Source organism: Miscanthus floridulus, chromosome 9, assembly GCF_019320115.1.
Source record: "Miscanthus floridulus cultivar M001 chromosome 9, ASM1932011v1, whole genome shotgun sequence".
NCBI classification, from domain to species: domain Eukaryota; kingdom Viridiplantae; phylum Streptophyta; class Magnoliopsida; order Poales; family Poaceae; genus Miscanthus; species Miscanthus floridulus.
Genome location: NC_089588.1, coordinates 67873225 through 67885604, shown reverse-complemented (window position 1 = coordinate 67885604; position 12380 = coordinate 67873225).

The following is a 12380-nucleotide window of genomic DNA, read 5'->3' as shown; positions in this document are numbered from 1 at the left end:
GTGTCTGAAATGATTTCTGAGCCTATGGTACGTTTGGCGCAAACCGTGCACCTATCCTACATCGACACTAACACTGTCTCCAAACGGACCAAATGAGATTACACATGACGCATTTCACCTAGGAGTTCCATCGGGTGCGTAAAAACGTTTTCTGAGCAAATGGTACGTTCGGCGCAAACCACGCACATGTCTTGTGTCAAGATTCGCACCACCTCCAAATAGACTAAAACGAGCTTCCACTTGAGCCTTGTCACCTAGGAGTACCATCGGGTGTAACAGAACCACCCAATTTATACAAGATCAAGTATGGCTGTCCCCGCTAACACATTGACACACATACTTTCACTCATATAAACCTGGTAGTCCGCCGAGTGTCCCAAAAGACCTCGGTAAATCAACATCACAACCAAGATCACATGATTAAGCAAATACACATCACATACGCAGAGTTGTAGCGGAAATAATATTACAAATGGGTTTCAAAACCGATTAGTGAAAACAACATAGCTTTCAAAAGATTACGTTAATATATGTTCCAAATACATTGCTAGCGTAAGTGACATCCTTAGACAAAAGCATATAGATGAGAAGTAAATATAGAATCACCGAGCCCACCGGCGGTTAACCACCATCTTCAGCAGGCCGAGAACTTCACCTGCAACATGGTGGGATAAACCTTGAGTACTCAAATATACTCAGCTAGACTTACCCGCCATAAACCAGAAATAAAGTGACACCAAGAATTATGCAAGGCTTTATCAGTGGATCTTGCTGGACAACCTCTTTGCATAAAAGCTTGAGTAATCATTAGCATTATTAACCTATACTAGCAGTGACTTTTAGCCATTTCCTACCATCTATATTAGCACCTGTACTAATCAATCACTTGATTAAGTTGCAAACAATAATAACCATATCAGGTATTTCATGGCTCATTATCATTATCATCATCGTCGTCGTCATCGTCATCATCCTTTAACCATATCTTTAAATTTAGTGAATCTACATTGCCGCTGCTCAGTCAAGTTCTCACTATCCGAGAGAGACTGTGATTCGAATTGATTCCTATCTAGCTAGAGGGGTATTCCTAACACAAACCCTGCTTCCCTCGTTAGGATCGCAATCAAGTCACCTTTGGCACAACTCCAGAGTCGCGAGTCCGAACAGATCGGCATTCTTAGAGAACTACTCTGCCAAGGTTGATCGGGACTCTAACCCGCTTTGGTCTTATGCCAATGGCTCTCCACACATCCTTACCTCCAGAATGCGCGCCACTGCTCGTGTTCCCGGCCTGAGTCGAGCTACTAGACTTCATGGTCAGAACGAGTTATCCAGCCAGCTAAGTGTTAGGCTGCGTTCAACATGACATGAGGATGTACAGCGTATCAGTTCTTAAATGACATAGACAGGGATAGATTCACACCCAAGACCTCCATGCCTTGTTGCTGCACTACCGTCATCCCGTCTGGTCTCTTTTCATTATTAACACATGGTTCTTTTTCATGATAGCAAATATAGCCAACCATGACCAGAGCTCATCCTACATCTCACAGGTGATAGGAAATCACTCGACTTCTACCAGTCTAAGCATAGCTAAGCATCATTCGATCCTACACTTAATTAGGATTCATACGATTTTATCTGGACAAGGTAAGGATATAATGCAACAATTGGTTCCAACCAATTCCTATACTTAATGCATCATCAACAATAAAAGATACTCAAGATATTTGTAACAACATGGGAGACTTAGAATGCTCTGGGGCTTACCTGGGATCTGACACAAGTTAGTTCAGTTAGCTTGCACCGTCTTGGTGACATCTCCGGTCCTAGCACTTGCTTAGTCCTTCCATCTTCGGGATAGATCCACCAAACCCAATCTTCGAGTTTGGCTCCACATCACATCCTTCATGTGGTTCATCTAGCATACCTAAATGAGATGCAAGATGCATGTGTATGAATGTGATGAATGGTAACACAAGATGCATCACATAAGCATTCAAGACAAACACAAGATTATGCAAGACATAGACACCAATAGCTATTTAACTAACATCACACAACTAACTATAGAGAGCAAGCACATCAAGCATGACACAAGTTTAACAAGGTCACAAGTATCATAACTTGACCATCAACAAGGGCATAAGCCGCACTTAGCAACACATGGAGTAAACAACCACAACTAGCATATGTCTATTTTTGGACGGTAAACAGCAGCTTCATGTTTGGATCATAACTAGAGTTATACAAATCCAATAGCCATGCAACAAGACATTCTGGAAAGCTTATAAAATTTTCTACAATTCATCTTTAATCATCTTAGCATGATTCTCAAGTTAAAAGGGTCAAACAGTCACATTTATCAAATCCGGTCCAGAAATTCCAGAGAACTACAATTTCTGAAGACCAAATTAGAACAGTCATAACTCACAAAATATTTGGCCAAATGCCATGAAAATTTAACACAAGATGGTTAAGTTAGTTATCTACAACTTTCTTATTATCATCTTAAGATGATTCTACAGATAACAGGGCCAATTAATCCAATGAATGAATCTCTGTCTAAAACATGGATAGAAACTGATATGCCACTTTAAACAGCTATAAATGGAGTTATACGTGTACAATAAATGTGGTTCTAGACTTTTTAGAAATCTTAGCAAATTCTAAACATATTTGTTGTAAACACCTAAAGCTAATTGTACTATTAAGAAGGCCCCATAGTAAGAACAAGGAAACCCTCTATGGGTTTGGGCAGAAATGGCCATAGAGATTTAAGCAAGTATTACTCAAGATCTACTCAACCAAAAATCATAATATTTAGATTTTTGAAAAGCTTAATAAAAGTACTACAACTCATGTATTATCATAAAGTCATGATTCATAACTTAACTAAGCCAATTAATTTAAACATGCAGGACTATTTAGAATAGGAGCAAAGCAATACAGGCAAATTGTTATTTTCATAGATCTTAAACTATCAAGCCAAAAATATTGAAATGTTTACCAGACATCAAGAATAACCTTAGTAGCACTCCACAAAAAGTTCACAATTATTTAAGCACAACAACTGTAGTTATAAAAAAGACAAGTAAGACTAGCATTCAAACCCTAACTGCACAAATCCATTTTTACAGCTAAAACTTTAAACTAAAACATGCCATATTATAGATCTAGTGCATAGAGAATTTCACAAGGATTCCAAAAAGTCCTCATTTGCTATTTTACAATTTTTCTACGATTTACTATGAATTTCCAAAGTTCCAGCCGATTTAAAACAAATAGATCCAAAAGGCACTATTCATATGAGTCACAGACTATGCAGTTAGGTCCATCCCTTTCCTCGAATTTTAAGACGAAGTCCCTAACACGAATCAAAGCAGGGAGGTCATCGGGGACGGCGATTTCGGCCAGAGGATGCCATGCCGGTGGCAGCGGAGGAGGGCTGCCTGGCCTAGCCGCGGCCAGCTATGGCCACGTCTGGCCCTGGCCAGCCCAAGCTGCAGGCAGTAGCAATGGCGCAGCAGCCGAGCAGCAGGATGACACTGGTGGCTAGAGGTGGGTGGCCATGGCGGTGAGTAGCGGTGCTCTAGCGACGGACGGTGGAGGAGGAGCAGCGTGGCCGTCACGGGATGGAGAGGTGGAGAGGTTGGAGGAGGGAGCGACAGCAACTGCGAGCTCCTGGCCATGGCAAGCGAAGTGGACAGGACAAGGAGACCGAGCAGAGGGAGAGAAAGCGAGTAGAACAGAGAGGAGGGAGGCGAGCGCTCGGGCTTGGCCTCTTCACATCTAAACAACAGGTGGTGCGGTGGCGGACATGCAAGAGAGCGAGTACGCCACGTGGCATTGCGCGCCTATGGCCGGTCTGCCATGAACGCTGCAAGCACAGCCAAGCCAATACCACTGTGAAATTATGACTAAAACTCTAACTTTACCATCCTCTATCTCCTGATCCACTAGTCATTTGATAATGGCGCAAGAGGCAAAGTTGTAGGTCTTTGCGAGGTGAACAATATTGGTTTAAGAATCGAGAGCTAACTCGAACTGTATTGGAATATATGAAGGTCCAAAGGAGGACACCCCAAAACTGAATTATGCAGTTCAGTTTTAGACCGACTGAAACACATACTTCGTACCTCTTTAACTCCTAAACCACGACGAGTTTGCAGAAACTCTATTAATAAAAGTTGTAGATCCACATACTAGCTTTAACTTTTCTTAAAGCGTCAAAGTCCGATTAGGCTTGGTTTGGGAGATACAAGGTTACATAGTGGGGTACACGAAAACTCAAATCACGAATTCCGTCATCCAGACTTAGCCAAATTTCGAGCTCCCCAAAATAGCCATGGATTCCAACTTGAGGGCTCATTTTGACTTGCTTACAAGCTGATCTAGCTCTTGGTCCAAAAATAAAGTATGTTATACATAATATGGACTTCAACTTTTATTTAGGGTGCAACTCCATGCAAGCAACGTAAGCGATTGGTCAATAATGGTCAAAATAGCATCACGGTAAAGCTTAAATTACACTTTTTGATCTATTGGAGCATTTTCTGTCCACTTGCTCAACATGAACCCTTCATAACTTTTGTTCATGAGTGTAAGTAGAGTTATTTGATCACAGATGCAATGTTTGTTTGTCATCACATGTTCTCATTCACCTAATAAAGCAATTCAGGCAAGAACATAACTTGTCATTTCATGTGACTTCTTGATTGCAAACTTCATGAAACTTTTCCAATCATCCATGTGGGTGGAAACTGATGTGAGGAACATGAAAGAAGCACATCCAACATTACTCAAGCATTCTTTTTGGAACGGGCAACATGTAAGTAATGGTGCATGGTCCAAGTTTAAGTGCTGGCTCATTTTCATATGTTTGACCTAACATCTCCATCACCACTTAACATGCCATAGTTGAGTTTAAACCCATTGCTTAACTGGTGACAAACACTAGGGGTGTTACATCGGGTGTGTCTGAAATGATTTCTAAGCCTATGGTACGTTTGACACAAACCGTACAACTACCTTGCACCGACACTAACACTGTCTCCAAATGGACTAAAACAAGATTCCACATGACCCATGTCATCTAGGAGTTCCATCGGGTGCGTCCAAAACATTTTTTGAGCTTATGGAACGTTCAACGCAAACCATGCACCTATGTTGCATCAAGATTCACACTATCTCCAAACAGACTAAAACGAGCTTCCTCTTGAGCCTTGTCACCTAGGAGTACCATCGGGTGCGTCCAAAATGATTTCTGAGCCTATGGTACATTTGGCGCAAACCATGCACCTATCTTACATCGACACTAACACTATCTCCAAAAAGGACTAAAACAAGATTCCACATGACCCATGTCACCTCGGAGTTCCATCGGGTGCGTCCAAAATGTTTTATGAGCCTACGATATGATTGACGCAAACCATGCACCTATCTTGCATCATGACTCACACTATCTCTAAAAAGACTAAAATGAGCTTCCAATTGAGCCTCGTCACCTAGGAGTACCATCGGGTACGTCCGAATCGATTTCTATGCCTATGGTACGTTTAGCACAAACCGTGCACCTATCTTGCACCGACACTAGCACTGTCTCCAAACAGACCGAAACAGGATTCCACATGACCCATGTCACGCTGGAGTTCCATCTGATGTGTCCAAAATGATTTTTGAGCCTATGGTACATTTGGCGCAAATCATGCACCTATCTTGTGTCAAGATTAGCACTATCTTCAAACGGACCAAAACGAGATTACACTTGAGCCACACGACCTAGGAGTTCCATTGGGTGCGTCCAAAATGACTTCCGAGCCAATGGTACGTTCAACGCAAACTATACACCTATCTTGCATTAAGATTAGCACTACCTCCAATCGGACCATAACGAGCTTCCACTTGAGCCTTGTCACATCAGAGTACCATCGGGTGCGTTCAAAATGATTTCTGAGCCTATGGTACGTTTGGCACAAACCGTACACCTATCTTACACCAAAACTAACACTGTCTCCAAACGGACTGAAACAAGATTCCACTTGACCCATGTCAACTAGGAGTTCCGTCGGGTGCGTCCAAAACGTTTTCTGAGCATATGGTATGTTCAGCGCAAACCATGCACGTATCTTGTGTCAAGATTTGCACTACCTCCAAATGAACTAAAATGAGCTTCCACTTGAGCCTTGTCACCTAGGAGTACAATCGGGTGCGTTAGAAATGATTTCTGAGCCTATGGTAGATTTGGCGCAAACCGTACACCTATCTTACACCAACACTAACACTATCTCCAAATGGACTGAAACAAGATTCCACTTGACCCATGTCACCTAGGAGTTCCATCGGGTGCGTCCAAAACATTTTCCGAGCCTATGGTACGTTCAGCGCAAACGATGGACCTATCTTGCGTCAAGATTCACACTACCTCCAAACGGACTAAAACGAGCTTCCACTTGAGCCTTGTCACCAAGGAGTACCATCGGGTGTGTCCAAAATGATTTCTAAGCCTATGGTATGTTTGGCGCAAACCATGCATCTGCCTTGCACCGACACTAACACTGTCTCCAAATGGACCAAAACAACATTCCACATGACCCATGTCACCTCGAAGTTCCATCGGGTGCGTCCAAAATGTTTGCTGAGCCTTTGGTACGATCGACGCAAACCATGCACCTATCTTGCATCATGACTCACACTATCTCCAAATGGACTAAAACGAGCTTCCAATTGGGCCTCGTCACCTAGGAGTACAATTGGGTGCGTCCAAATCGATTTCTGAGCCTATGGTACGTTTGGCGCAAACCGTGTACCTATATTGCACCAACGCTAGCACTATCTCCAAATAGACCAAAAGAAGATTTCACACGACCCACTTCACGCTAGAGTTCCATCAGATGTGTCCAAAATGATTTCCGAGACTGTAGTACATTTGGCGCAAATCATGCACCTATCTTGCGTCAAGATTAGCACTATCTCCAAACAGACCGAAACGAGATTACACCTAAGCCTCATGACCTAGGAGTTCCATCAGGTGCGTCCAAAATGACTTCTGAGCCTATGGTACATTCAACGCAAACCCTACACCTATCTTGTGTTAAGATTAGCACTACCTCCAATCGGACGGTAACGAGCTTCCACTTGAGCCTTGTCACCTCGGAGTACCATCGGGAGCGTCTGAAATGATTTCTGAGCCTATGGTACGTTTGGCGCAAACCGTGCACCTATCCTGCACCGACACTAACACTGTATCCAAACGGACCGAATGAGATTCCACATGACCCATGTCACCTAGGAGTTCCATCGGGTGCATAAAAAACATTTTCCGAGCAAATGGTACGTTCGGTGCAAACCATGCACCTATCTTGCGTCAAGATTCGCACTACCTCCAAACAGACTAAAACGAGCTTCAACTTGAGCCTTGTCACCTAGGAGTACCATCAGGTGCGTCCAAAATGATTTTTGGGCCTATGGTAGATTTGGCGCAAACCGTACACCTATCTTACACCGAAACAAACAATGTCTCCAAATGAACAGAAACAAGATTCCACATGACCCATGTCACCTAGGAGTTCCATCGAGTGCGTCCAAAATGTTTTTCGAGCCTATGGTATGTTTAGCGCAAACCATGCACCTATCTTGCATCAAGATTCACACTACCTCCAAACAGACTAAAACGAGCTTCCCCTTGAGCCTTGTCACCTAGGAGTACCATCGGGTGCGTCCAAAATGATTTCTGAGCCTATAGTATGATTGGCGCAAACCATGCATCTACCTTGCACCGACACTAACACTGTCTCCAAATTGACCGAAACAAGATTCCATATGACCCATGTCACCTAGGAGTTCCATCGGGTGCGTCCAAAACATTTTCTGAGCCTATGGTACATTCAGCACAAACGATGCACCTATCTTGCATCAAGATTCGCACTACCTCCAAATGGACTAAAACGAGCTTCCACTTGAGCCTTGTCACCTAGGAGTACCATCGGGTGCGTCCGTAATGATTTCTGAGCCTATGGTAGATTTGGCGCAAACCGTGCACCTATCTTACACCGACACTAACACTGTTTCCAAATGGATTGAAATAAGATTCCACATGACCCATGTCACCTCAAAGTTCCATCGGGTGTGTCCAAAATGTTTTTTGAGCCAATGGTATGTTTGGGTCAGACCATGCACCTATCTTGCATCAAGATTCGCTCTATCTCCAAACGGACTAAAACGAGCTTCCAATTGAGCCTCGTCACCTAGGAGTACCATCGGGTGCGTCGAATCGATTTCTAAACCTATGGTATGTTTGGCGCAAACCGTGCACCTATCTTGCACCAACGCTAGCACTATCTCCAAATAGACCGAAACAAGATTCCACATGACCCACGTCACGCTAGAGTTCCATTAGATGTGTCCAAAATGATTTTAGAGCATCTGGTACATTTGGCGCAAATCATGCACCTATCTTGCATCAAGATTAGCACTATCTCCAAATGGACCGAAAAGAGATTACACCTGAGCCTCATGATGTAGGAGTTCCATCAGGTGCATCCAAAAAGACTTCCGAGCCTATGGTACGTTCAACGCAAACCCTACACCTATCTTGTGTTAAGATTAGCACTACCTCCAATCGGACCGTAACGAGCTTCCACTTGAGCCTTGTCACCTTGGAGTACCATCGGGAGCGTCCGAAACGATTTCTGATGCTATGGTACATTTGGCGCAAACCGTGCACCTATCCTGCACCGACACTAACACTATATCCAAACGGACTAAACGAGATTCCACATGACCCATGTCACCTAGGAGTTCCATCAGGTGCATAAAAAACGTTTTCCGAGAAAATGGTACATTCGGCACAAACCATGCACCTATCTTGCATCAAGATTCGCACTACCTCAAATGGACTAAAATGAGCTTCCACTTGAGCCTTGTCACCTAGGAGTACCATCGGGTGCGTCCGAAACGATTTCTAGTCCTATGGTAGATTTGGCGCAAACCATACACCGATACTAACACTGTCTCCAAACAGATAGAAACAAGATTCCACATGACCCATGTCACCTAGTAGTTCCATCGAGTGCGTCCAAAATGTTTTCCAAGCCTATGGTACGTTCAGCGCAAACCATGCACCTATCTTGTGTCAAGATTCACACTATCTCCAAACAGACTAAAATGAGCTTCCCCTTAAGCCTTGTCACCTAGGAGTACCATCGGGTGCGTCCAAAATGATTTCTAAGCCTATGGTACGTTTGGCACAAACCGTGCATCTACCTTACAACGACACTAACACTGTCTCCAAATTGATCGAAACAAGATTCCACTTGACCCATGCCACCTAGGAGTTCCATCGGATGCGTCCAAAACATTTTCTGAGCCTATGGTACGTTCAACGCGAACCATGCACCTATCTTGCATCAAGATTCACACTATCTCCAATGAGACTCAAACGAGCTTCCACTTGAGCCTTGTCACCTAGAAGTACCATCGGGTGCATCCGTAATGATTTCTGAGCCTATGGTAGATTTGGCGCAAACCGTGCACCTATCTTACACCGACACTAACATTGTCTCCAAACGGACTGAAACAAGATTCCACATGACCCATGTCACCTCAGAGTTCCATCGGGTGCGTCTAAAACATTTTCCGAGCCTATGGTACATTTGGGACAAACCATGCACCTATCTTGCATCAAGATTCACACTATCTGTAAACGAACTAAAATGAGCTTCCAATTGAGCCTCGTCACCTAGGAGTACCATCGGGTGCATCGAATCGATTTCTGAGCCTATGGTACGTTTGGTGCAAACCATGCACCTATCTTGCACCAATGCTAGCACTGTCTCCAAACAGACCGAAACAACATTCCACATGACCCACATCATGCTGGAGTTCCATCAGATGTGTCCAAAATGATTTTCGAGCCTATGGTACATTTGGCGCAAACCGTGCACCTATCTTGTGTCAAGATTAGCAATATCTCCAAACAGACCGAAACAAGACTACACTTAGCCTCATGACCTAGGAGTTCTATGGGGTGTGTCCAAAATGACTTCTGAGCCTATGGTACGTTCAATGCAAACCCTACACCTATCTTGCGTTAAGATTAGCACTACCTCCAACCGGACCGTAACGAGCTTCCACTTGAGCCTTGTCACCTCGGAGTACCATCGGGTGCATCTAAAATGATTTCTGAGCCTATGGTACATTTGGCGCAAACCGTGCACCTATCCTGCACTGACACTAACACTATCTCCAAACGGACCGAACAAGATTACACATGACCCATTTCACCTTGGAGTTCCATCGGGTGCGTAAAAAACGTTTTCTAAGCAAATGGTACGTTCGGCTTAGACCATGCACCTGTCTTGCATCAAGATTCGCACCACCTCCAAACAGACTAAAATGAGCTTCCACTTGAGCCTTGTCACCTAGGAGTACCATCGGGTGTGTCCGAAATGATTTCTGTGCCTATGGTACATTTGGCGCAAACCATACACCTATCTTACACCGACACTAACACTGTCTCCAAAAAGGACTAAAACAAGATTCCACATGACCCATGTCACCTCGGAGTTCCATTGGGTGCGTCCAAAATGTTTTCTGAGCCTATGGTACGATCAACGCAAACCATGCGCCTATCTTGCATCATGACTCGCACTATCTCCAAACAGACTAAAATGAGATTCCAATTGAGCCTTGTCACCTAGGAGTACCATTGGGTGCCTCCGAATCGATTTCTAAGCCTATGGTACGTTTGGTGCAAACCAAGCACCTATCTTGCACCAACGCTAGCACTATCTCCAAATAGACCGAAACAAGATTCCACACGACCCACGTCACGCTGGAGTTCCATCGGATGTGTCCAAAATGATTTCTGAGCCAATGGTACATTTGGCGTAAACCGTGCACCTATCTTGCGTCAAGATTGGCACTATCTCCAAACGGACCGAAATGAGATTACACTTGAGCCACATGACCTAGGAGTTCCATCAGGTGTGTCCAAAATGACTTCCAAACCTATCGTACGTTCAACGCAAACCCGACACCTATCTTGCGTTAAGATTAGCCCTATGTCCAATCAGACCGTAACGATCGTCCACTTGAGCCTTGTCACCTCGGAGTTCCATCGGGTGCGTCCAAAATGATTTCTAGCCTATGGTATGTTTGGCGCAAACTGTGCACCTATCCTGCACCGACACTAACACAGTATCCAAACGGACCGAACAAAATTCCATAGGACCCATGTCACCTACGAGTTCCATCGGGCGTGTAAAAAATGTTTTCTGAGCATATGGTACGTTCGGCGCAAACCATGCACCTATCTTGCATCAAGATTCGCACTACATCCAAATGGACTAAAACGAGCTTCCACTTGAGCCTTGTCACCTAGGAGTACCATCGGGTGCGCCCGAAATGATTTCTGAGCCTACGGTAGATTTGGCGCAAACCGTACACCTATCTTACACCGACACTAACAATGTCTCCAAATGGACCGAAACAAGATTCCACTTGACCCATGTCAACTTGGAGTTCCATTGGGTCCGTCCAAAACGTTTTCTGAGCTTATGGTACGTTTAGCGCAAACCATGCATGTGTCTTGCGTCAAGATTCGCACTACCTCCAAATGGACTAAAACGAGCTTCCACTTGAGCCTTGTCACCTAAGAGTACCATCGGGTGCGCCCGAAATGATTTTCTGAGCCTATGTATGTTTGGCGCAAACCGTGCACCTATCCTACACCGACACTAACACTGTCTCCAAACGGACTGAAACAAGATTCCACATGACCCATGTCACCTAGGAGTTCCATCGGGTGCGTCCAAAACATTTTCCAAGCCTATGGTACGATCAGCGCAAACCATGCACCTATCTTGCGTCAAGATTCGCACTACCTCCAAATAGACTAAAATGAGCTTCCACTTGGGCCTTATCACTTAGGTGTACCATGGGGTGCGTCCAAAACAATTTTTGAGCCTATGGTACGTTTGGCGCAAACCATGCATCTACCAACATTCGGCGCAAACTATGCACCTATCTTACGTCAAGATTAGCACTATCTCCACATGGACTGAAATGAGCTTCCACTTAAGCCTCATCACCTAGGAGTACCATCGGTGCGTTAAAAACGATGTCTAAGCCTATGGTACGTTTGGCGCAAACCGTGCATCTATCTTGGACCGACACTAGCACTATCTCCAAACGGACCGAAACAAGTTTGCATAGGACCAATGTCACCTAGGAGTTCCATCAAGTGCGTCCAAACCGATTTATAAGCCTATGGTACGTTCGACGCAAAGCGTGCACCTATATTGCACCGACACAAACACTGTCTTCAAACAGACTGAAATGAAATTTCACGTGACCCACATCACCTAGGAGTTCCATTA